Source organism: Lipotes vexillifer, unplaced genomic scaffold (genome assembly GCF_000442215.2).
Source record: "Lipotes vexillifer unplaced genomic scaffold, Lipotes_vexillifer_v1.1 scaffold1378, whole genome shotgun sequence".
In the NCBI taxonomy this organism is placed as follows: Eukaryota; Metazoa; Chordata; class Mammalia; order Artiodactyla; family Lipotidae; genus Lipotes; species Lipotes vexillifer.
In genome coordinates this window covers 373,476-398,500 of record NW_006775104.1, presented here as the reverse complement: position 1 = coordinate 398,500, position 25,025 = coordinate 373,476, and the positions used below count along the sequence as shown (strand labels likewise).

Below are 25,025 nucleotides of genomic sequence, written 5' to 3'. Positions count from 1 at the left end.
TGGGGGGGGGGGGGGGGTATTACTTTTATTTGCATATGTAAACCCTTTGCCGCCAAAGCTCTTAACATAAGCATTGCCTGGCATACACACACACACACACACACACTTTCATACCCTAAATAGCAGAGGCCTAGAAATGTTTGTCTACTTTTGCCAACATCTGACTATGATTATCTTTAACCACAGTCACACTTGTTTGTCTCTTAAAATAGTACTGACTCTCCCAGGGAGGCTGTTTCTAGTCAACACAGCCCTCCCAGAGCCCTGTGTATTCCACCTGCCTTCTCCTGGTAGCCGGGACAGCTGTGATTGACTGTGATTAATTTCCCTGCTCCCTTGTGTTGACACTCCTGAATTCTTCCTTAGGGTTCACAGACCTCTCCTAGTGAGAGGATTAGATTTCACCTCCAGAGCCCACCTGTTGGCTCAAGTAACCGAAAGTGTAGCTCTCCCTGCGATGTCCGGCAGCCCTTCCTCCTTCCTGTCCCTGCCTCTGCCCACAGGCCATGCCACTCTGCAGGGATCAACTTCCCCAGAGGAGAGCTGCCTACAGGCCCAGCTGTGTCTGACCTGTGGGTGGACCCAGCCAACTTTTGAAATGGAATATACCTTCGCCCTGTTCCTCAGCATGGGTATTAAAAGTGTGTGTCCTTGCTTTGGGATTCTGTCTTAGAGAAAGTCAGTATCCCCCTCTACTAGCCTGTCGGGTTCCTTTGCTTTAAGGTAAAAGTTGCTTATTTTGACTTTGAACTTGAAGAGAGTTAGAGAGGGCTGAAGGTGTTGTTTTACCTCACAGTTTCTGTCTACAAATCACCCCCTGCCCACCGTCCCCCATCCCCTGGAATAATACATCATACCAAGCCAGGAAAACCTGCTCTCAGATGGGGCCTGGTGGTGGTCTTCGAGCGGGTCTTTCTCACAGCATCATCAGGATAAAGGAAATGAACAGCATCAATTCACATGTGTGATGCTGGGTGGTGTGCTCTGGACTTGGATGCCATCGCTAAGAGATGCCTTTTCTGAAACAGTCAAGGGGACATGTGGGTGGCAAACACAAAAACCCAAGGGTAAGGACTGAAAACAAAATAGTTGATCAGGATGCTTTGCCGTTTTTCAGGCTTGCTGTATGCTTTGAACAGTGTGTTCTCCAGAGTAGGGGCATGGAGGTCACCAACTAGGCTCTGAGAAGAGCCACTCCTGGTGCCATTGTTGGACTGTATTGCTCATCCTGAACCACAGAGGTTGTTTCTGCATAACCTTGTGATAGTAGAGTTGAAAGGTGAGGTGCTTAATGGTAGAAAATAGGTTTGGGAGATGTAGGTTGCAGATGAGCTCATGAAAGCCCTGTAAATATTTTTATGATCCTTAAATTATCTCACTAAATAGAATGAGGACTATTTAGTGCAATTTAATGCAATTTCCATTCTTCTGGGTTAGAAATAGTTCAGATTTTCCGCACTTGAAATTTGAACTCGGAATTTTTAAATTCATTTTTGTGTGTGCAGATAATAGGGTGCACTTAGACACTTCCATCCCCACCCCTACTGTGGTCCTCCATCCAGATGAGGCTCAAAACTATGAGTGTAGATTTTAGAGTCCTGCATACCTGCCCTAAACACTGGCTCAGTCATTTACCACTTCTGCAACCCGCCAGAAGGGACTCAACCTCTCTATGCCACATTCTCGGTATCACATGGGCATCATAATAGCACCTATGCACATGCAGTGTTGCAGACATTACACGAGACTGCAAGTAAAATGACTAGCGTATCTGTCACGTTGTAAGATCTCAGTAAAGAGCAACATGTAAAACGTAAATGTGGAGGATGGTGATGGTTGCACAACACTGTTGTGCCCTTAAGTGGTTAAAATGGTAAATTTTATATTTATATATTTTACCACAATAAAAGGAATTTTTAAGCCATACCCCCCAAAAGGTAGATGTATGTGTGTAAAGAGAGCAATTTATTAATGTATAAAAGAATGGAAAGTAATTTACCAAAACCTGCTATCTGGAAGGATTCTGGGTGATTTTTTTAATTTTCTTCCTTAAAACTTTTTGAGTTTTGAAAATTCCTACAATAACATTATTTACTTCTACAACTAGAAAATATTAAGTTACAGCAGAAGTCTAAGTGAACAAAAGCATAGCTAAGTCAAACAATGACAGGCCACCCACATTTTCAAGCAGGTTCCTGGACTCTGTTTTCCACCTGCCCTACTGGTTCTTGGAGTTGATGGGGGCAGGGTGGCAAGTGCAGCCCCTCCCTGTCCTGGCCCTACCTGACCTCTAACCTAGTCAGCTGTCTACCGTACCCATGGCCACGGTCACCGGGAGGATCGGGTGGGATGGTGCAGATTGTTCCACTGAGCTGCAGTGACTACAGGTGCCACATCAGTTTTTGACTCCCAGTTGCAGAGTTTCAGTATCTTGGGGTTTTGGGGTTCATGTATTTAATAAAGATGCATATGCACTCACAGGTGTTTTTCAGCCTCCGTGCTTCACACATGGCAGTGTGACGTGTCAGAACACCCAAGAGCAGAGTGGCAGTCGGCCCCGCCTCCATCACCCCCCTACCCTTCCACCCCAGCTTTCCGTCACACATGACTGGGATTCCCCCCTCCTCCAAACACACACCCCCAGCACGTTATTCTTGCCCCAGCTTCTAGCATCTCTCCTGAGGCCTTATGGGAAAATCTACTTCTTGTTAACTTTAACCCCCTTTATCATCTCAATGCCCAGACGACTCCTGATTATCCCCATCATGAATGATTTAAAGATTTCACTTATGTTCATGCATTCATCCAGCAAATACTTACTGAACCTAAATATTCTGAAACGTGAAACAGAGAAATAAAAACACATTTAGTGGAGTATTTGCACGAGGGGAGTTATGCTTTGGAATAATTACTACATTGTCCTCATGTGGGGCATTCCGAGGTCCTTAAACTTGGGCCTTATGCCATATTTAGACTGGAGCGTATCCTCTCTTAGATGGGGACCCTCGCTGGTGACCTGCGACCCAGAGGAGCGGAGCATGGGAACTGCCCCTGGAGCCAGAGCCTGAGCTCTGCTTCTCATGGGTCTGGCAAGATTGGTGCCTGCACAGTGTGGTACATCCACTGGGCATGGAGACACCCAGGCTGTGAGATGGGGGGCAGGGCTGCCGCTTCATCCTTTCTCACAGTCCTGTCTCCTTAAAAGTTCCATGATTCTGATTTATAAAATATAGGAAGCTTATAAGACAAATGGAAAACAGAGGTTCTTTTGAAGTTTAAAATATTTTTCCTGACATTAGAGTAAGGTAAATTATGTCCTCAAATAACATTATACATAAAAATAAATTCCAGATGAATTTCAGGCAAATGTATTGGGCACTCTAAAGGAGGTAAGGCCAATGATAGACTGAGAGAAAATACTGGCAACCTACATAACAGACAAAAATTAATATCCAGAATGTGTAAAGAATTCTTAGAAATCAATAAGAAAAAAGGCAACAACCCAATGAGAAAATGGGCAAAAGTTAAAAAGAAGCAGGACTTTAAAAAAAAAAAAAAAGCAGTAAACTTTTGGAAAAGATAACATCAGTAGAAATCAGAGAAATACAAATAAGAATAAGAACTTTTAACCCTTCAGATGAGCAAAATTAGTGGTAAGGGTGGGGAGAAATAGACAATCATACACTGGTGAGAATATACATTGATGTAGTCTCTCTGGAGAGCCATTTCGCAGCATCTTCAAAAATTGAACATGTATATGTCTTTGACCTCCTTCTAGGAGTATACCGTAAAGAAGTTCTCCATTTGTCCCAGGATGCTCAAGTGGCAGTTTTTGTTAATAGCTAACAAGAAGATGGGCAGTAGCATTACTTCCAGCAGGGGGTTGGTTATGGTACAGTTTTATTGTGGAATGTACTCTGCAACCACTAAAACAAAAAAGAAAACACAGACTTGGGAAGATCTCCCACTTGTTAAATTTTAAAAGATATATAGAAACAGTTATATAGTATGAACTGCTTTGCATAAGAACAAGTCTGTGCGTTTGTGTGTATACGTGGATAATAGTCTGAGAGTTACACACTAAACAGCCAAGGTTACTAAACAGGTAGGAGAGTGGAATGGGGGTATGGGGGTAGTAGCTGGGAAGAAATTAGAGCTGGAGGACACTTTGCCCTATAATCTTCTGAAGTGTCATTTGAAATTTCATGAGCACGTGTCTATGTTTGATGTGCTCTTAAAAGTAATATATATTTATAGCAGATAACTTGGAAAACATAGGAAAATAATATCACCTGTAGTCCGAGACACTTTGACTTTAGTTACTTATCTCTCAGTCTTTTTTCTGTATGAACTACCTATCTACATGTGCATATAATCACAGCCGGTTCAGTTTGTATACTCAGTACTGTATTCTGCTTCTTTCGCTTAATGTTGTCTAAGCATTTCCCCCCAGTTTTACAAATTCATAGTCTCTCATGCTACCTTTAAATGTTTATTATAAATTCAGACACTTTAAGGCTGAGGAATAGATGGCAGGATTTTCAAGGGCCACGAGGAGAGGGTACCTGGAGACTGAGCCCCTGCCACCACCTGCCCAGTGGGAGTGGTAAGTGGAGGGTGGCTGAGTCAGGCTCGAGGACCGGTCACCAGAAGTCTGCAGAAGCCACACAGCATCCTCCCTCCCCTCTCGCCTTCTCTTGTGTGAGGTCATCAACAACTTTATGCTTCTGCTTCTCCCCAGCCCAGGTTCTAACTCTGGCTTCTGGGAGCCGCCTTCTCTGCTGCAGGCCTGCCTACGAATTGAGGCCTCATTTCAATTGAGGATTTGAAATGTTGCCCTCCTCTGAAATAAGGCATCTGAAAGTCAGCTTAGAATACAAATTGCAGTCTTTCATATCTCTGAGTTTTAAAGGTGAAAGGGCTGGTAAAGAGATTCTAGAGTTGTGCTTCCAGATGACAGATTGGTAAGATTGAGATTTGTCTAAGACCGTGCAGCAAGTTAGCAGTAAAGCTGGAATCCTCCCCCTGGGGCTCTTGGTATGGCCAGTGCTCTTTTTACTATACTGCGCTTTCCTTCTCTCAGGGAGTTGGGAGCTTGGGGCCTGACCTAGGACCGTGAAGTTACCATAAAAGGGTTCCAAACAGCATTCAGACTGCCTGAAACGCTGAGACTTAGCCGAAGGGACAGTGGGATGAAGAAAGGTCATCTTCTTAAGGGCTTAAGTTTTAGTTCATTCATTCAGCAAATATCCTCATCTAACACATGCTCAAAGAGGGGGGGAATGTTCTAAAGATAAAGGTGGAGTTATCACATGGTGGTGGGATTACAGAAACTTTTCATTTTCTTGTATTTTCTTCCTATAATGACTAAATATTACTTTTGAAAGGTTGAATTTTTTTTTTCAAGGCCTCTTGTTCGTCTAAGCATTTTTATTTGTTGAAGTCATGATATACTTCCTAACTTTGAAGTGAGAAATGGGAGGAAAAAGTCTGATAGTTCTGGGGCCTCCAACCTGAGTTGGTGGAAGTGCTAAGTGTGTCATGCCACTCACCCATACTTGTTGTGCATGTCTGTGAGTGCATGTGTGGGATTGCACCTGCTGGGATCTGCTTCTGCATCTGTGACTGTTGAGGAGCAGCCCGTTTTACAGAAGGGAATAAGGAGTAATGGAGCTGCTTGGAAGAAAGAAGTGCATTCTCCCTTTGCTGCCGTCCTGGGAAGGAAAGTGAGAGAGAGTTTGTTCATCAGTTGACTCAAAGCACAGCAGTCTGATGGCACAGGATCAGGGCTGGCCTATCTGGCAGGCCTTAGGCTCGCTGGGCATTACTCTATTACAACACAATACTGTTTATTGTCATTCAAAAGTCACTGTCATTACTGTTTATTGTTATATAATAACCTTTCATTATTTAAGTAAGTATTATGATCTCAGAGGTAGGTGTTGGTTATCCCCATTTTATAGACGATGAAATCAAGGTTCAGAAAGGTTAAGAGGTAGAACTGGAAGTCAGCTCCCAGGACATGTCCCTCTCCCGCTTGGCTCCATAATTATCCATGCACACACAGACAGGCACCTTGGCTTCCCTTCTAGTCATTTAATAAAGTCATTTAATACAGTCTTTAATAAAGAACATATTTATTGAGCACTTTCTATGAAATCTTTTTCCCACAAATGTTTATTGAGTGTTTTAGTTCTGTGTCAGGCACTCTTCTAGGTACTAGAACCTCAACAGTGAACAAAAGCAGACAAAAATTCCCTGCCCTCAGGGAGCTTATACTCTAGTGAGGGGAGTAAGAGAGGCAGAAAATAAATAAGTTCTACAGTAGGTTTTTTTTTTTTAATAAACTTATAAATGTATTTATTTTTGGCTGCCTTGGGTCCTCGTTGCTGCGTGTGGGCTTTCTCTAGTTGTGGCCAGCAGGGTCTACTCTTCGTTGAGGTGCACGGGCTTCTCACTGCGGTGGCTTCTCTTGTTGCGAGCACAGGCTCTAGGCACACGGGCTTCAGTAGTTGTGACCCTCGGGCTCAGTAGTTGTGGCTCGCGGGCTCTAGAGCGCAGGCTCAGTAGTAGTGGCGCACGGGCTTAGTTGCTCCGCGGCATGTGAGATCTTCCCGGACCAGGGCTCGAACCCGTGTCTCCTGCATTGGTAGGCGGATTCTTAACCACTGTGCCACCAGGGAAGCCCTACAGTAGGTATTTTTAAATGTAGTATATGAAAAGGAAATTTTGAGGTTCAGTGAGGCCAAGAGATCAGGAGTGATTACCCTGAAAAGATACTCTCTCACTCACAGTTCCCAAGAGGAAGGCAGCACGTCACATGGGGCCATGGGAGAAAACACTGAGATTGGTTGCAGGGAGAGAGAGAAGGAACTGGAGGGCTGAAACCTTTAAGAGATGAATCAGGGTAATCAGGTTTTGGATTGGCTAGTTTGAATAATTTCAGCAGGCTCTGGAGTGTAGGGGCTGTCCTAGTGTTCTGGTATCTGGCCCTGGGATGATTAGGGCAGGTGGATAGTGGCCTGAAATGAGAGCCTGCTAAAGAAGCTGGCTGGGGGTATGAGCTCTGGATTGGTGGGTTTGCATATGAAATGCACAATCAAAAGCAAGTTGTTTGCTATCTCTAGGAATTAACCCGCCCTGAGAGGGGCTTTTCCTCCAGGGTCAACAAGTCCCCAGATATCAAAGCATCAGAATACAGAAAATTGAAAGAAAGTTAATACAGTAGGCTAGATGGGAATAAGTGCTACAGAGAAAGTTAAAGAGAAAGGGGATAGGGAGTGTCAGCATGAAAGGGTGGGATGCTGTTTTAAAGAGAGTGCTCAGGGAAGACAGGGAAGGTAGCATTTCAATAAGACCTGAAGGTAGAGAGGGAATGAGCCATGTGGGATCTGGGGGAGGAACTTTCTAGGCAGAGAGATCAGTAAGATCAGAGGGGGGAGAGTATCTCATTGATAATATCACCTACAGCTGCATCAGTATGCCTTAGACCATAGCAGGAAGAATATAATTCAAAGATCAGGGGATATGTAGGTATTAGAAACACAAACTGATAGCAGGAAGGCTCGGGATGACCTTATGTGTGTGAGCTGAATACGGAGTATTTTGTCCGTAGGCCAGATTTGAATATCTTGATATTTCCCGTTCATCAGTATTTGGTCAGATGTTTCTCCCCAAATCCTCTTGGAAGAAAAGGTGACTTTTGGTGGAAAGGTGATTTGAATTCATGAGAAACCATACCACGTGGACCAATCAGAAGTTAAAAATTGTCAATTAAAGTAAATCAGGTCTTATCACCTATCCCTCCAGAAGGTTTGCCACTGCATTTGGGATAAAGTTCCAGCTCCCTGCCATGGCCTGCAAGGCTTGGAGTCTAGCCGCTGCCTACCTTTCCAACTTCATTTTACATCTGTCCACCCACCAACTGTGCTGCAGCCACAAGAACTTCCTGCGGGTAGCCTACTTGAGCATCCCAGACTCCTTTCTGCCTTAGGATTTCTGCACAGGCTGTGCCCTTGGCTGAAGGCCTTCTCCCCGTCTTTACATGGCTGGTTCTGTCTTATCATTCAGGTCTCAGCCTGCTTCTCAGAGAGACTGTCACCAGCTGCTCACGCTGAAGTTATACAGGCCCTCCCCAGCCCATTAGCCAGTTTATTTCTCCAAATGCTGCTCCACAGTACTGGAAATTTTTCTAACTCGTTTCTTAGTTTATTATCTGGCCCCACTGCCACCCCAACTAGAATGTCAACTTCCAAATGTCAGGGACTTTGTCTCCTTTACTGCTGTAGCCCAGCTCTGGGAACAGCACTGGGCACATAGACAGCACTCAGACATTTGTTGAATGAATGAGTAATAATACAGTGTCTTCAAATATAAAATATAAATTGAGCCTACAGGACCCAGCACTTAAGGAATAAGAGAGCCATCATAGTGGGGCAGAATCTAGGCAGTCTTCTAGAAAAGAGGCATTCTTATGGAAATAGTATAATTATATATTTTTCTTGCAAAGGATATCTCTAGGATATCTGGGGCACTGGACGGTACCCCAGCCCAATCATTGCTGATCAGGAAGCTGGGGGTTCCAGCTCTAGTAATGAGGAGATGGCCTTGTCACCACTGGACAGGCATGGCGGAGTAGCAGCCCTTGGGCCTTTGGTCCCAGGTGTGTGGTATTTGGCAGCAGTGTTTGGATTCTTTCTTAAAACATGAATATGAATGTCTTTAGCAGACCTGCACTCTCCATTTTGCCACTCCATGCCTCTCCTGTTTGTCCTGTATCCAAACTCTTCTCATGTTTACCTTCCCTGTTAATCCCCGAGGACATCTGAGCTTTGACCCCTGCCCTGTGTGAATAAGTGCTCTGTTCCCTGGCAGCCCAGTGGGCACTTTGGATGTTTTCACTGATTGAAGGGAGGTTGAAATACTACTACTGGTAAGTCTCAAGAACCAGCTTACGGCTAGAGGACAAGGTGTCAGCTTGTCTCACCTGCCCCAGAGGCAGCAAATGCCTGCTAAAGGGAGTTCTTGGTCCCAATTATGCAAATAACCTATGTGGTATAATTAGGAAGTGACCCTTCCGGGGGTCCCAACCCAGCCTCTCTACCTAGCTTTTCCTGTGCCCTAGGGACCAGCTAAGGTTCTCACTGATTATTCCCTTAGCACTTACTTGCCATTTCTCCCACCTTTAACACTCTGACTTGTGAGACAGGAGATGCCTCACTGTCTACCAGTATCTTAGAATCATGTTTCCATTCTTCAGCCTCTGGCCTTCTTAGCTGGTCATCGGCCCACATGCTCAAACTAGAACAACCAGCGCTCTTTGTCATGATGATATCTCTATACTTATTAGTAAAATATTGTAAACAATTAACAGAGCTAGTCAGAATTTTATGCCTCCCCCAAAACCTCCAGTATCATTTTCAGTGACAGTTTCAAGATCCATAGAAGGAACTCCTGGGAAACTTCAACCTCACTGATTTTATGTACCCACAAGGCTAAAGTCAGCTTTTAAATAGCATGTCAGATAAAGCACGACTTAAGAAAATTTTAACAAAATCTAGTTCTAGCCTTTAGCATAATCACTATTTTAATTATACATTGTCCAGTCTGTTTTCAGTGGAACAGAAAATTATTCTCTCATATCTGTGATCAGGAAATTGTTTCATGAATGGAATTGGGTATTTTACCTAGGAATTCTGTTCAAACATCATTTACAGTTGGTTTATACCAGACTTCGAAAACACCAGTACTAAGCATGTATGCAGTTTAACTTGATGGATGAGAAAATTGTGCCAGGACCAGATCCCACCATAACATCACTAGAATTGCGTCAAATGGATATTATGTGCCTCCTGATAGGGTACATCGTGTTCAGGGATATTCCTGCAAAAATGCACATTCGAATTTGTTGGATGTTAAAACATCCAGCAAGGGGCTTCCCTGGTGGTGCAGTGGTTAGGAATCCGCCTGCCAATGCAGGGGACATAAGTTCGAGCCCTGGTCTGGGAAGATCCCACATGCTGCGGAACGGCTAAGCCCCGTCCACCACAACTACTGAGCCTGCGCTCTAGAGCCCATGTACCACAACTGCTGAAGCCCGCACGCCTAGAGCCCGTGCTCCGTAACAAGAGAAGCCACCGCAATGAGAAGCCCGCACACCACAACGAAGAGTAACCCCCACTCGCCACAACTAGAGAAAGCCCACGTGCAGCAACGAAGACCCCACGCAGCCAAAAGAAATTAAAAAAAAAAAAAACCAAAAATAACTAAACATCCAGCAAACCCAAATTGAGAGAATATTCTACACAATAGCCACCCTGTACTCATCAAAGATGTCCAAGTCATGAAAGGTAAGACCTTTTTCTCTAAGGGACGTTATAGGAATGATTGGCAACATTGAACAAAGTAGAGCATCAATGTTAAATTCCTGATTTTGCTAATTATACCGTGGTTATGTAAGAGAACGCCCTTGTTTTTAGGGGCCATACACCGAAGTATACAGAGATATAGGGGAATCTTCTCTGTAACTTATTCTCAGACCGTTCAGAAAGAGAAAGAAGAGAAAAAGCAAGTTGGGAAATCTCGGTGAAGGAGATGTCTTTAGCAGACCTGCACTCTCCATTTTGCCACTCCATGCCTCTCCTGTTTGTCCTGTATCCAAACTCTTCTCATGTTTACCTTCCCTGTTAATCCCCGAGGACATCTGAGCTTTGACCCCTGCCCTGTGTGAATAAGTGCTCTGTTCCCTGGCAGCCCAGTGGGCACTTTGGATGTTTTCACTGATTAAAGGGAGGTTGAAATACTACTGGTAAGTCTCAAGAACCAGCTTATGGCTAGAGGACAAGGTGTCAGCTTGTCTCACCTGCCCCCAAAGGCAGCAAATGCCTGCTAAAGGGAGTTCTTTGAACGATTCTTTGAACGAATCTTGGCACTTTTCTCTAAATCTGAAATTATGTCAAAATAAAAAATTTATAAGAAATGATGCCAACGGGATCATACTCGTGAACTCATCCCCAGGTTGATGGGGATAGGAAGAACCCAGACAGTGGTTTTTCCTATCCCCATCAACCTGGAGTGAATTCCCTTAGTGTACCCTGAGTGTACATCTGTGCTCTGGGTCCGGAGAGGCCAGAGAGGACCATGAGGGCGCTGCTGAATGAAGAACACAGGGGGAATGTAGAAGGAGAGCCTGGGCTTGGTTGGGAGGCCCAGACTGAGCACAGTCATGTTTGCCTGTTGCTTTTCCCAAGCCAGGCAGCAAGGCCCTAGAGGCAAACTCACTTGGCTCAGGTCCTTAGGAGAGGCAGGGTGAGCCTAAGACTGCAGGGTCTCAAGCTGCCTTAAGTCCTGGAAACCCTAAATCTTAACACTTTCTTTCCTACCCCCCACACAAAAAAATGTAGTTTCCCAGAAGAGGACCCTGAAAACCCAGTCACTGATCACCTGTTTGTTTCTCCAGATACGCAGTTTCCTCCTCTTTCTTCTTCCCTCAGGTTCTCTAGGAGAATTTCCATTGCGACATTTTCAGTTAAGTAGCACTTTATTACAGGCTTAAATGTTCCTGTGGCTCCCTGCTTAACTTCTTTCCCTCCACCTCTATAATTAAGCCTGGCATGGTTACCTTTGGTTAAGGTTACTACTGAAGGGCACATTATAAGTTGAATCCAGGTCAGGCTTCCCACTGGCTCCTGGGTAGACTCTGATGTGATAGCACATAGCCAAAAATAACTGGCCTGGACTATAAACTCGTCTCCTACTTTGGTGTTCATAAGAGGTTGAGTTTGACTGTCAACCCTGCTGTCAGGATACCATCCTCAGGAGTCGATTCACCTTGTGTATTCCAGACTGAGATGGAAAAGTAGCCAGTAACGATGCTAGCTAGCCACACTGCTTTCTACAACATATTAATAGAATTTGGTAAATGTTCCCTTTGGAGAGTCATCATCTACATGAGCATGTTCATTAGCATATTAAAGGTTCCTAGAAGTCCTGCAGAAAAGAAACAGGTAACTTCTTTAACCCATCTTAATTGAATGGGCGACAGTTTGAACATCTTAAGGAACAGGAAGCACGAGCCTACGTTGATATTCACATTACTAAGTCTTAGAGATGAACGCCTCAGCAACATTTACTTTTTGTTAGAGGTCTCTGGGCCTAAAAATAGGCAGACTCCAATGATTTCTCTTGCTTTGTCCTTAGCTATTCATCACCAGCCATTTAATGAGTTCCTCTATGACTAAACAGTTTGTGCTGGGGATACAAAGATGGAGGACAGCTCTGTCCTCAAGGACTTTCCTTAGAGTTAGGGAGGTAAGGTACATAAACAGACATTTATCAGTGCCAAATGAATGGTACGAGAGGTACTGCCAGAGAAATAGGAGAACATGCTGGGCTTAGTCATCTAAGAAGTCCTAGGTAGGCTTTAGACAAGCCGAGAGGCTGCAGAATGGTTTGAGCAATGAGAAATGCAACATGGGTAGTGCAGTGAACTGAATAATTAGCCTAAAGTAGGTGGTTCAAATAGAATAGTTGTTTCCAAACTTTAACATACATCGTATTCACTTGGAGGGCTCGTTAGAACACAGTGCTGGGCCACCCCCATCGTTTCTCATCCGGTACCTCTGGAGTGGGACCCAAGAATATGCATTTCCAACAGGGGCCCAGATGATGGTCACATTGCTGGTCTGGGGACCACAGTTTGAGAACCTTGGATTATCAAAGAGTGGAAGCTCAGAGAGCTGGAAAGGTGAGCTCAGGCCTGACCACGGAGTACCTTAAATGGCAGGCTGACAAGTTAGACTTTGTTAATCAAGTTTTGAACAGGGACTTGCCGAAAGCAATAGAATTGTTCTGGTAGCAGAGAGATGTCGAATGGATAAGAGAAAAAGACTAGCTGCAGAGAAACCGATTTGGAGGTTTTTACATAGTTAAAGCAAGTGGATTTAAAAGCTCTGAATTAGGGCAGTGACAGCAGGAAGATCTGAATTAGGGCAGTGACTGCAGGAATGGAAAGAGAAATATTCTTGCAGAAATCTTTGTGAATGAAGCATTAGCTTGCAGGACAGAAAAACTGAAAGGTAGTCTTGGTCATTCTCTGAGAGAGTCTTCAATTATATACGGTAACTTGTATAATGTTATTTTGAGGCTTTGTGGGTATTACTGGAGCTGAACTTGTTTATGTTCACACATTCTGAAAAGTGGAAAATGTTACCATGTAAGGTAGTAGGGTAAGTTATTTTAGAGAGCTTACATTTAACCCACTTGAGGGCTTATTTGAAGGCCTAGGGGAAAGCTCCAGTGTGGATACATCATGGATTCAGGAGTGGCCCTATTTTACCATGGATATTTGACTTCTCTGCCAGGCATGTGCTTGGGAGGATGGCATGTGAGTAGAGGCCAGAAGAAGACACCTTCCCCAGCCTTGGGACTTGACAGTCACCATGTGTCCTGATTAGAAGACCTCCTTGTGCTCATGATATCTTTATAGAAGAAAACAGATCCCCGGTGACCTCAGTTCCTACTGATCCACTGATTCTTGGAGCCCTATTACAAGCCCATTACTTAAATAAAAATTCTGTATTTAGGTTTTATACTAATATGATGTGTCCTTTCTTCATCCTCAGTTTGGAAAGTTCTACCACACTCTTCTGGTGGTGATGTTTTGAACAGTTCAGGAGCCTTTTAGGAGAGTCCCCTACTCCACAGTTTAGGAAGCCATGCGCATTCCCCTGCCAGAGGCTGTGGGCAAGTCTGAGAGTGAAACGGGCATATCGATGGTAGTGTCTGGAGTGTTTGCTCTCCGAAGGACGACCGAGCTGCTCTCACTGACGTTTGCCTGCTCTGACATGTCAAGCTGCAGAATCTACCCCTGGAACGTAGAGAGAGTTTTTAGCCCTTAACTTCCAAAGCCAACTAGGGGGACTAGTGAATCACGTGATCCAGTATGTCATAGCGCTGGCCTTGCGTGTTTAGGATGTGCTTGCTTGTCTGGGGCGGGGGGAGGGCACGGACTCAGTGCCCTTTGAGGTCGCTCCTCCCTCTGTCTCTGACTCAGAGAGAAGATTACACGGGAAGCTGAGGCCAAGGAGACCTGAGGACAAGCAGTTGGAAACTTCATTTTACTCTCTGCATCCAGTGGCATCCTGATGGAAGTCAAAGCAGGGACAGGGCACTGAAGGAGCCAGCAGTAGTCAAGGGAGATCTGGACTGAATTAGAACAGAATTCTGAAGAGTTCATTTAGATTAAAGCCGGAGGTGCTGACTTTTCACCCTCATGGAGACTCTTTGGTCTGTTGGAAAAGATCTTGATGTAAAGAGCTTATGTCCCAATGGGCTCTGAAGATGAAAAGGCTTTTTGCCCTATATGGATGCCACTGGATTTGGAATTGTCCCTGTGGTTCAGATTTCTGTGCACATGCTACCAGGATAGGAACAGCAGTATAGGGAAGAGAAGGGGACCAATAAGTAGGAATAAAGTAAGATAGAGCCTAATGCAATGTGCTTTTGGCACTCAGAGTGGTCCTTCATTTTGTGTTCCTAGTTTAATGGGAAAAATCATACACAGACATTATAAATCATAGAGATTTAGATGTGAAAAAATGTATAAAAAACCCACAAAGCCTGAGTAGAATGAACCTAGTTGTAGGGCAGGAATAAAGAAGTAGGCGTAGAGAAATGGACTTGATGACATGGGGTGGGAGGGCAAAGCTGGGGCGAAGTGAGAGTAGCATCGACATGTATACACTACCGGATGTGAAATAGTTGGCTGGTGGGAAGCCGCTGCGTAGCACAGGGAGATCAGCTCGGTGCTTTGCGATGACCTAGAGGGGTGGGTTAGGGAGGGTGGGAGGGAGGCACAAGAGCGAGGGGATATGGGGACACGTGTATGCATACGGCTGATTCGCTTTGTTGTGCGACAGAAACTAACACGGTATTGTGAAGCAATTATACTCCAATAAAGATCTATTAAAAACAAAAATGGTGAGTTGGCAAAGGACTCATTGGAGAAGAAATTCCTGAACTAAGTGTGTAAAAGCTATGGCTTAGTAAGCAGGAGGCAGGGGCTTGCACTATGCATTTGAGACTTGAATCTGGCTAAGGGATGGGGGAAGGAATATCCTGAGGCAAGATGTTTGCCAGCTTTAGTCTAACATTGTGGTAGGAGCAATCGCAAGGGCAGCAAGTTTCCTAGTGTTAAGAGACAGTGTTTCTGCACCAGGCTGATTCTCCCCCTCCCCCATGTCCTACTGCTGTCACCATAGCATGCTTCTTCTGGCACCAAGTGGCCCAGACACCAGGATGGGCAACCAAGTGGTTTTCAGGGAAGCCAGCCATGCCAGGACCTGGTGGTACATAGCCTCAGGACCTCAGCTAAAAGTGCAACCAGGAGATTGGCTTTGCTAAGCATTCTGCTAAAAGGCCTGCCAGGGCCCTTCTCCTACATCATGAAAGATGTACTAATACTTACTGTAGGTTTTGTGCTCTCCATGCTTACAAACAATTGAATTTATGGATTTATTACCCAGAGAATTTTCACCCTGACCTTCCCATCATACACCCTTCTCTAGATGTGCAATTTCCAGTGTGAAAAAAATGTATGTGTGATACTTCTATGATTTTTATATTAAGTAAATTATTTATAGAAAGCCAAAGGAGACAAGAATGTTTGGGTATATAATCTATTCAGACAGATGTATTGAAATGCGTTTACCTTATATAGCTCAAGCCATGGAGACCAATGAGGATGAGTTTACAATGATTCCTGTATCATTGGAACTAAAGCAAGACAAAAGGAGTTTAAAGGACTTTTCTGTAAATGTCTAGTGATGTTAGGAATTTTTGCGATTTCTTCTGATATCAGCTACTGGAGTCAAAGCTTCCAATATAATATTATGAGGAATACCAGGGAGATTTTATAGGCCTGTTGTCCAACTAGATGGTGGATGATGAGGTATGACTAATAAAGAACAGCTAGACCCCCTATCTTTTTTTTTTTTTTGACATCTTTATTGGGGTATAATTGCTTTACAATGGTGTGTTAGTTTCAAAAAAAAAAAAGTGTTAATGATTCTGTTAAAATAGCATCTGTTTTAACATCTTTATTGGAGTATAATTGCTTTACAATGGTGTGTTAGTTTCTGCTTTATAACAAAGTGAATCAGTTATACATATACATATGTTCCCATATCTCTTCCCTCTTGCGTCTCCCTCCCTCCCACCCTCCCTATCCCACCCCTCTAGGTAGACCCCCTGTCTTTTAGCAATTACATAATACATGTGGAAGACATGCCTTTGGGGTGTGATTGAATACCGTCACTGAACTCCAGAAGAACAGACTGAAATGAGTTTTCCTTCTTGAGTTGTGCCTTTGAAGTCAGTGTAGAAAATGGTGGGCCAGCTTAGTGAGTTATGCATCTGGGGTACTCATAATCCACCAAAACCTTGGATGCCACCTGTACATATGTGAACTCTGTGGGGTCCCAGCCTAGCACTTGTAAGGTCACCACTCCTGGTCTTTGGGGCTATTAAACCCATGCAACCAATAGAACTGTTTTCTCTTTTTGTCTAGGACATGTGGTCCTTCTTTACTTTCAACTCACTTTGAGGTCAGTGGAAAGAAAGCAGAACCAATATTTTGTGATTAGAAAAAATAATAGATATCAGTCCTGTGGATGCAGCCATAAGGCATTTGCCATATCCTAAATTTGCGTTCTGTGGTGACTTGTACACAATGTATTCTTTCATTCTACAAAATTTACATGAAACCAAAAAGGGTAGAAGACTTTTTTAGGTGTAACATAGAAAGTGAAAGAAATAATGAGGCAAAACATTTTAGAAAGAAAATTGAATTTATAAATGAGCAAAGTTTCTAGTATATTCATGCACATCATGAAGAGGTTTCAGGAATTCCTCACCAAAATACAAATTGTAGATTCTTGTAAAAGCAGTATGTTTAATTTAAAAATACATTTCCAAAAAAAGAAAGTTTTCATAAACAATATGCCACTGTGGAAGGGAAAAAAAATTTCTAGTATATTCAGTTACTATGCATGTGGTACACAAATATCTTATATTTTGATTGCTAATGAAGGGCTTCCCAACCAAAAGAATGTTTGACATAGACAATGGGCTTGTTAGGATGTGCCCAGTCTGTAAACGCTCATGGGCTTTATTCCAATTTTCATCTTTATGTCAAGCAGACAGTTCTTATCTCCTGTGCTGCTTAGAAACGTGCTGCTGTGATTAAATTACCTAAAATTATGGAGCCTTTGTCCCGAGTCTTAGGCCAGTAACACTGACATGTTTATTCTAACCCCATGATAGTATCTGAGACCCTAATATCAACAGCTGTTTAGTTGCTTGGTCATCAAGCCCATCAGAAGCTCGCATTCTGAGGGATAGATACCCTGTAGATAAAGAGACACATGTCATCTCCAGGGAATAACCTGTGCTGCCTAAACTTCTTAATGGTGTGAGGGTGGGCAACAATGACATGGTAGCCCAAGGATGTGACTACCTTATTCTCCAATGAGATTTCAGGCATTGATCGTAGGAGTGGTTATCTGAAGTGGGGAGGGAGAGTAACACAGAATGGCAACTGGTAGCCTGAAGTTTTTCTTTGTTTTCATGAGGTACTTTGAGGCTAAAAATGGCTTACATTACTAGAGTCTAGCCTTTAGAGGAACATACAGATGGAGTGAAGGAAGATACAGAATAGAATCACAGACATGGAACTAGGGGAGATACTTATGGTTTTATTGATTTTTATTTAACTTAGATGGTACTTCCAGTGGAATTAGACACTGTTATAAGCACTTCACAAATATTAACTCCTTAATCCTGGTAACAACCCTATAGGATAAATACTAATATTATCTTCATTTACTGATGAGCAAACCAAGATACACAGAGATCAAGTAATTGGCCCAGAGTCACAGAGCTAGCCAGTGGTAGAGCAAGGCTTTGAATGCACTCTGTCTAATCTGTCCATTTTGTAGATGAAGAAACAGAGGCCTGAGTTTCTGTCCAGTGCTGCCATCTCTCTTGCAATCCATAGAGTAGGCACCAGTAGATTATTCTTTTATTTTTATTTTTTTGTGGTACACGGGCCTCTCACTGTTGTGGCCTCTCCTGTTGCAGAGGCCCGGGCCCCGCGCCCATGGCTCCCGGCCCCAGCCGCTCCGCGGCATGTGGGATCTTCCCGGGCCAGGGCACAAACCCGTGTCGCCTGCATCGGCAGGCGGACTCTCAACCACTGCACCACCAGGGAAGCCCTACACCAGTAGATTATTCTTGAATCATATAATCAGGGCAGGAAAATTATACCGACAGAGTTTTCTCTTTTAATCAACTTGAACAAAATATCATTAAAAGATGAGTGTTGGTGTCAAGAATTCTCTAGTCATTGGTAAAGCTTTGGAATGTGTTCTGTGACCATGCATCAAGTCTATTCTTAGGTATTAAGGAAGAAATTGGGCAGTTTAGAGAGGTGGCTTGGAAATTGAAGGAACTATGGGTAAAAAATATTATGGAAGTCTGCTGGTGGCTAAGAGTTTGTTGTTTGTTGGCTTATTTATATAGATTTTCTTGATTTCATTAGTATCTTCATATTCCCGTGACCAATCAGGGGAATTCATTCAACTCATGCAATTCAGAGTCTATGAAGTTGGACCTCCAACCTCATGGATTACCCTGCCAAGCTTCCTGTTTTTCCAGTTTGTGGCTGAGAAATCAACTATAGGATGCATTTCCTATTGGTCTAGAGGCACTGGATTTTACCTTTTTATTTCTTCTTCTTGAACATTCTATTTCATCTCAACTTCATTCTTTGAAGTAGATGTTTTGGGTTAGGGAGAGCACATTTAATTTTTCCAGAGGAAAATTATGTACTAATGGTGCATATTGAAACACCTAGGAGAATACAGGAAGATGAGAACTTTTGCACATGGTTGGTGGGAGTAAATCAGAGAGCAATTTGGCAGTACCTAGTGAAGCTGGTGATGTGTATTCACTAAAACCCAGCAGTTTCACCTTGAAATACATGCTTTAGAATTGAGAGCTGTGCTCCTCAATGTGCGATCTACAGATGGTGAAGGTTTGTGAGCTATGTTTCCAGTCCACAGGGAGATAAATACAGAAAATGAGAGTGAGCATTTACTATACTGTGTTTGATACTGTAGCTTTGTAGTATAGTCTGAAGTCTGGGAGTGTGATTCTTCCAGCTTCATTCTTCTTTCTCCAGATTGTTTTGGCTATTTGGAGTCCTTTGTGTTTCCATTCAAATTAAAATTTTTTTTGTCCTAGTTCTGTGAAAAATACCATTGATATGGATTGCATTGAATCTGTAGATTGCCTTGGATAGTATGGTCATTTTAACAATATTGATTCTTCCAATCCAAAAACACGGTATATCTTTCCATCTGTTTGTGTTGTCTTCAGTTTCTTTCATCAGCGTATTTTAACTTTCAGAGTACAGGTCTTTTGCCTCCTTAGGTAGGTTGATTCCTAGGCATTTATTTTACTCTTTTTGATGCAATGATAAATAGGATTGTCTCCTTAATTTCTCTTTCTGATATTTCGTTATTAGTGTATATAAATGCAACAGATTTCTGTATATTAATTTCGTATCTTGCAACTTTACTGAATTCATTGATGAGCTCTAGCAGTTTTCTGGTAGTGTCTTTAGCATTGTCTATATATAAGCATCGTGTCATTTACAATTTGGATTCCTTTTATTTCTTTTTCTTCTCTGATTGCTGTGGCTAGCACTTCCAAAACTGTGTTGAATAAAAGTAGTGAAAATGGGCATCCTTATCTTGTTCCTGATCTTAGAGGAAATGCTTTCAGCTTTTTACTGTTGAGTATGTTGTTGGCTGTGGGTTTGTCATATATGGCCTTTATTATGTTGAGGTATGTTCCCTCTATGCCCACTTTCTGGCGAGAGTTTTATCATAAAGGGATGTTGAATTTTATCAAGAGCCTTTTCTGGAACAGGATAGAAAGCCCATAAATAAACACATGCACTTACGGTTAATTAATCTACAGCAAAGGCAAGAATATACAATGGAGAAAAGACAGTCTCTTCAATAAGTGGTGCTGGAAAAACTGGACAGCTACATGTAAAAGAACAAAATTAGAACATTCTCTAATACCATGTACAAAAATAAACTCAAAATGGATTAAAGACCTAAACATAAGACTGGATACTATAAAACTCCTAGAGAAAAACATAGGTGCAGAATACTCTTTGACATAAATCACAGCAATATTTTTTGGATCTCTCCCCTAGAATAACAGAAACAAAAGCAAAAATAAACAAATGGAACCTAATTAAATGTAAAAGCTTTTGCACAGCAAAGGAAACCATAAACAAAATTAAAAGACAACCACGGGCTGGGAGAAAACACTGCGAATGATGCTACCAACAAGGGATTAATTTCCAAAATATACAAATAGCTCATACAGCTTAATATTAAAAAACCAAACAACCCAGTCAAAAAATGGCCAGAAGACCTAAATAGACATTTCTCCAAAGACATACAGATGGCCAACAGGCACATGAAAAGGTGTTCAATATTGCTAACCATTAGAGAAAGGCAAATTAAAACTACAGTGAGGTATCACCTCACACTGGTCAGAATGGCCATCATGAAAAAGTCTACAAATCACAAATGCTACAGAAGATGTGGAGAAAAAGGAACCCTCCTACACTGTTGGTGCGAATGTACATTAATGCAGCCACTATGGAGAACGATATGGAGATCCCTTTAAAAACTAAAAATAGAATTATCATATGATCCAGTGATCTCTCTCCTGGGCAGATATCCAGAGAAAACTCTTAATTTGAAAAGATACATGCACCCCAGTGTTCATAGCAGCACTATTTACAATAGCCAAGACATGGAAGCAGCCTAAATATCCATTGACAGATGAATGGATAAAGAAGATTGTGTCTGTGTCTGTGTCTGTGTGTGTGTGTGTGTGTGTGTGTGTGTATACGCACACACAATGGAATATTACTCAGCTATAAAAAAGAATGACAATGCCATTTGCAGCAACATGGATGGACCTAGAGATTACCATATTAAGTGAAGGAATTCGGACAGAGAAAGACAAGTATCAGGATATCACTTACATTTGGAATCTAAAAAAATATGATACAAATGAACTTATTTACAAAGCAGAAACAGACTCACAGACATAGAAAACAAACTTATGATTACCAAAGGGGAAAGTGATGGGGGAGGATAAATTGGGAGTTTGGGATTAACATATACACTCTACTGTATATCAATTAGATAAACAATAAGGACCTACTGTGTAGCACGGGGAACTATATTCAATATCTTATAATAACCTATAATGGCAAAGAATCTGAAAAAGAATATATATATATATATATATATATATATATATATACACACACACACATATGTATGTATAACTGAATCACTTTGCTGTACATCTGAAACCAACGCAACTTTGTAAATCAACTATAATTCAATTAAAAGAAAGATTTTTAAAAAACTGAAGCAAATATGGCAAAAATGTCTACACTTATATCTAGGTGGTGGGTATTTGGATGTTAAATTTTTTTCTATTTGAAAAATATCTCATAGTGGGACTTCCCCGGCAGTCCAGTTGTTAAGACTCCATGCTTCCACTGCAGGGGGTGAGGGTTCGATCCCTGGTTGGGGAACTAAGATCCCACATGCTGAGTGGTGCAGCCAAAACAAAATGAAAAAAATAAAAATATCTCATAGTAAAATCAGCCTCAGAATATTATTTTTTCTGATCTAGGAAGCAAGTTGGACATACCAGGGAACTTTATTCCTGCAGTGTCCAAGGACACATTTGTCTTCCCAGTGACGTAAAACCAGATACCAATCTTATGGGCAGTTGTTTTTTTTTTTAAACGTCTTTATTGGGGTACAGTTGCTTTACAATGGTGTGTTAGTTTCTGCTTTATAACAAAGTGAATCAGTTATACATATACATATGTTCCCATATCTCTTCCCTCTTGCGTCTCCCTCCCTCTCACCCTCCCTATCCCACCCCTCCAGGCGGTCACAAAGCACCGAGCTGATCTCCCTGTGCTATGCGGCTGCTTCCCACTAGCTATCTACCTTACGTTTGGTAGTGTATATATGTCCATGCCTCTCTCTCGCTTTGTCACAGCTCACCCTTCCCCCTCCCCATATCCTCAAGTCCGTTCTCTAGTAGGTCTGTGTCTTTATTCCTGTCTTACCCTTAGGTTCTTCATGACATTTTTTTTTCTTAAATTCCATATATACGTGTTAGCATACGGTATTTGTCCTTCTCTTTCTGACTTACTTCACTCTGTATGACAGACTCTAGATCTATCCACCTCATTACAAATAGCTCAATTTCATTTCTTTTTATGGCTGAGTAATATTCCATTGTATATATGTGCCACATCTTCTTTATCCATTCATCCGATGATGGGCACTTAGGTTGTTTCCATCTCCGGGCTATTGTAAATAGGGCAGTTTTTAATGCCTCAGGGCTGAAGAGGAAGCATTGGTTCGGAACCCTGGAGAGTTGTAGAGGTGCCTGGATTCTGGTCCTAGCTTTATGACTAACTAATTTGTGACCATGGATTTCCCTTATACAAGCTTTCATTGCCTTATCTGTAAAATTAGTGAGACTGAGATTGTTTTCAGCATTGAAATTTAATAACATATAAATTATATATAAATGTCTATATGAAATGTCACATAGACTAACAACTTGATGTTCTTTTTTACAATAATTATAGAGGCTAACAGAATTCATGGAGTAGACACAGATGTGGGAATAAGATTAAATATATGTGCAGTGGAGTCAGATCTGGGTTTAAATTTTGCCTCTCTGCCACACTAAGGATGACCCTCGGTTTCCTGGAACACTCTATTTCCTAAGATGATACTCATACTTAGTACCTGTCTCAGCTTGGAAAGATTTGATGAGATAACAGTATTACTGTTGTAGTTGTTACAGATCAGTCAGTTAACTGTTGTGCCCGGAAAGGTACTAGAATAAATTCTCAAATAGCTCATTGCAGCCATCTTCCAAAGATGGGATGAGCATTACATGGCAATTGTTCTTTGAAGTAGCAATAAACTAAGTACACAGTTTCTAGACTAAATGATGCCACATCTTTTTGTAACCATGCATTCAAAGTGATTTAGAAATAGTCCTGTCTCAATACGGGACCCTAACTAGATGACAAGTTAGAGATTGCTTCCAACTCTGCAATTCCCTTTTATGTGGGCTGTGGTTGAATGGCCCCGATGGTTTACACGGAATAAACTTGAAACAAAATTGAGAATACTCTTGATTTTTAATTTGTACTTTATAATCCGTACACTTGCCGTTAATTTGTACAGAATGCACCAAAGCAGAATCAGACGATAGAGAGAGGAGCAGAATGGTCAGTCAAAATTTGCATTCATGAATCTCAAAGCCAGGCTGTGGTTTGTCATGGAACAGAAAACTTAGGCAGTCATCTGTCTTGCTAAGTAACACAAGGCACAGTTAATGTGGCTGGGTCTCTAGCTCTGCTGACACAACATATGCTGATAAATCTAAATTTTGAAGGCTTGGATTTAACAGAGACTTGTGGTATCACAGGGGCCTGGTGAATGAAAAGCCTCTGCGGCTTATCAGCAGAGAGATAAGAGGCCCAGGTCCTGCTACTAGTGCTGCAGTGGTGCTGCTGAGATGTTTATCACCCGGGCTTCTGAGAACAGGAGTTTGACCCATACCAAACACTTCAGAAGTAATGTCAACACAACCAAGACCACAGCCAGCACAGAATTCTCTGAGATAAGATTACAGCTTTGTCCTTAAAGAGACGTCAACCAAGTCAGTCGATCCCTAAATATTCCCTGAGCTGAGCAACCCTATGAGTTATCCTTCATACCAGGGGGCTTTAGAAGCTCAATTTTTAATGCTTCTACCTATGCAGATATTCTGTTCTTGTTTTCTAAAGTATGCACAGAACTCTAACCATATACCTAAGAAAGTTCCCGCAGGGTCAGGAGCCTGAGCTTGGTGCCTGTGACATCAGCCGGTTATAGAAGCTGGAGGCAGCTCTTTACTGGCAAAAATATTAATTCTCTTTATTTTAAGATTCAGTTTCTAATGTACTGCACAGGTCTCGGCCGTCGGGCCTCCAAGGCCGGGTTAGACCTCTAGTCTCCGTCTAGGATAAAGTCATTACTGTATAGGAAAAGATGATTTGGTCTTTGAGACAAGTGGGTGTAAAAAGCCACGGCAGTACTTTTTATAAATACCTAGTCATGCGTTTGCTTTAACTACCAGTATGCAAACTGGTACCAGGGCCACAGGGCCCATCGGGGTGGAGGTGAAGCCGGTCAGGTATTCTCCCAAGACCTCTTTGGCAATGAGGAGAAGGGTAAGAGAGACAACTCACCTGTGATGTGTCATCCAGATACTGACGGTATCGCTTCTTGCTTTGAAATGCCTCACATTCATTCCTTTGTCCTCCCCTAGTGTGTGGGCTTCTTGGATTCCGATCCCTCTTCCCAGGGCTTTGCTCTCTGTAGTTACCAGATTAATTAAAGAACAAACAAGCAAACAAAAGCCCTTTTTGCCCCCTTTCCCACTAGCGTCTCACAATAAAGTCCATACTCCTCTAGTTTACTATTAAATGTTTTCACTCTTCTTTCTGTCCAGTTTCTCCTTCTCTGTTCATCTTTATTTCATTGGAAGGGTCTGCTTAAGGGCTGTGTTAACTTGTTTTTCCATTTTTCTGCCTCTGTGCTTTTGTTCCTGCCATCTCCCGCTTTTGGAATTCCTTCTCCCTTCCCTTCTACTCAGGCACATCTCTTTCGTTAAAGCTTTTCAGACCAGTCCTGCCTACGCTGATCTGACCCTCCTCTCAGCTCTGCTTCCTTATGGTCTAGAGTCCATGCCAGCCCTTTGGCAGTTAACCACATACTGCTTTGTGCATTTATCTTTATTTTGCACGCTCTGTCTTGCTCTTTGGTTCTTCTCTTTCC

General features: G+C 42.4%; 1 protein-coding gene across 2 annotated transcripts in view; it reads left to right on the top strand.

Moving 5' to 3' along the window:
• The window catches only part of KALRN (kalirin RhoGEF kinase), a 588,759-nt gene that overhangs the window by 488,824 nt on the left and 74,910 nt on the right, over positions 1 to 25,025 (top strand). The gene's annotated exons all lie outside the window — the stretch shown is intronic.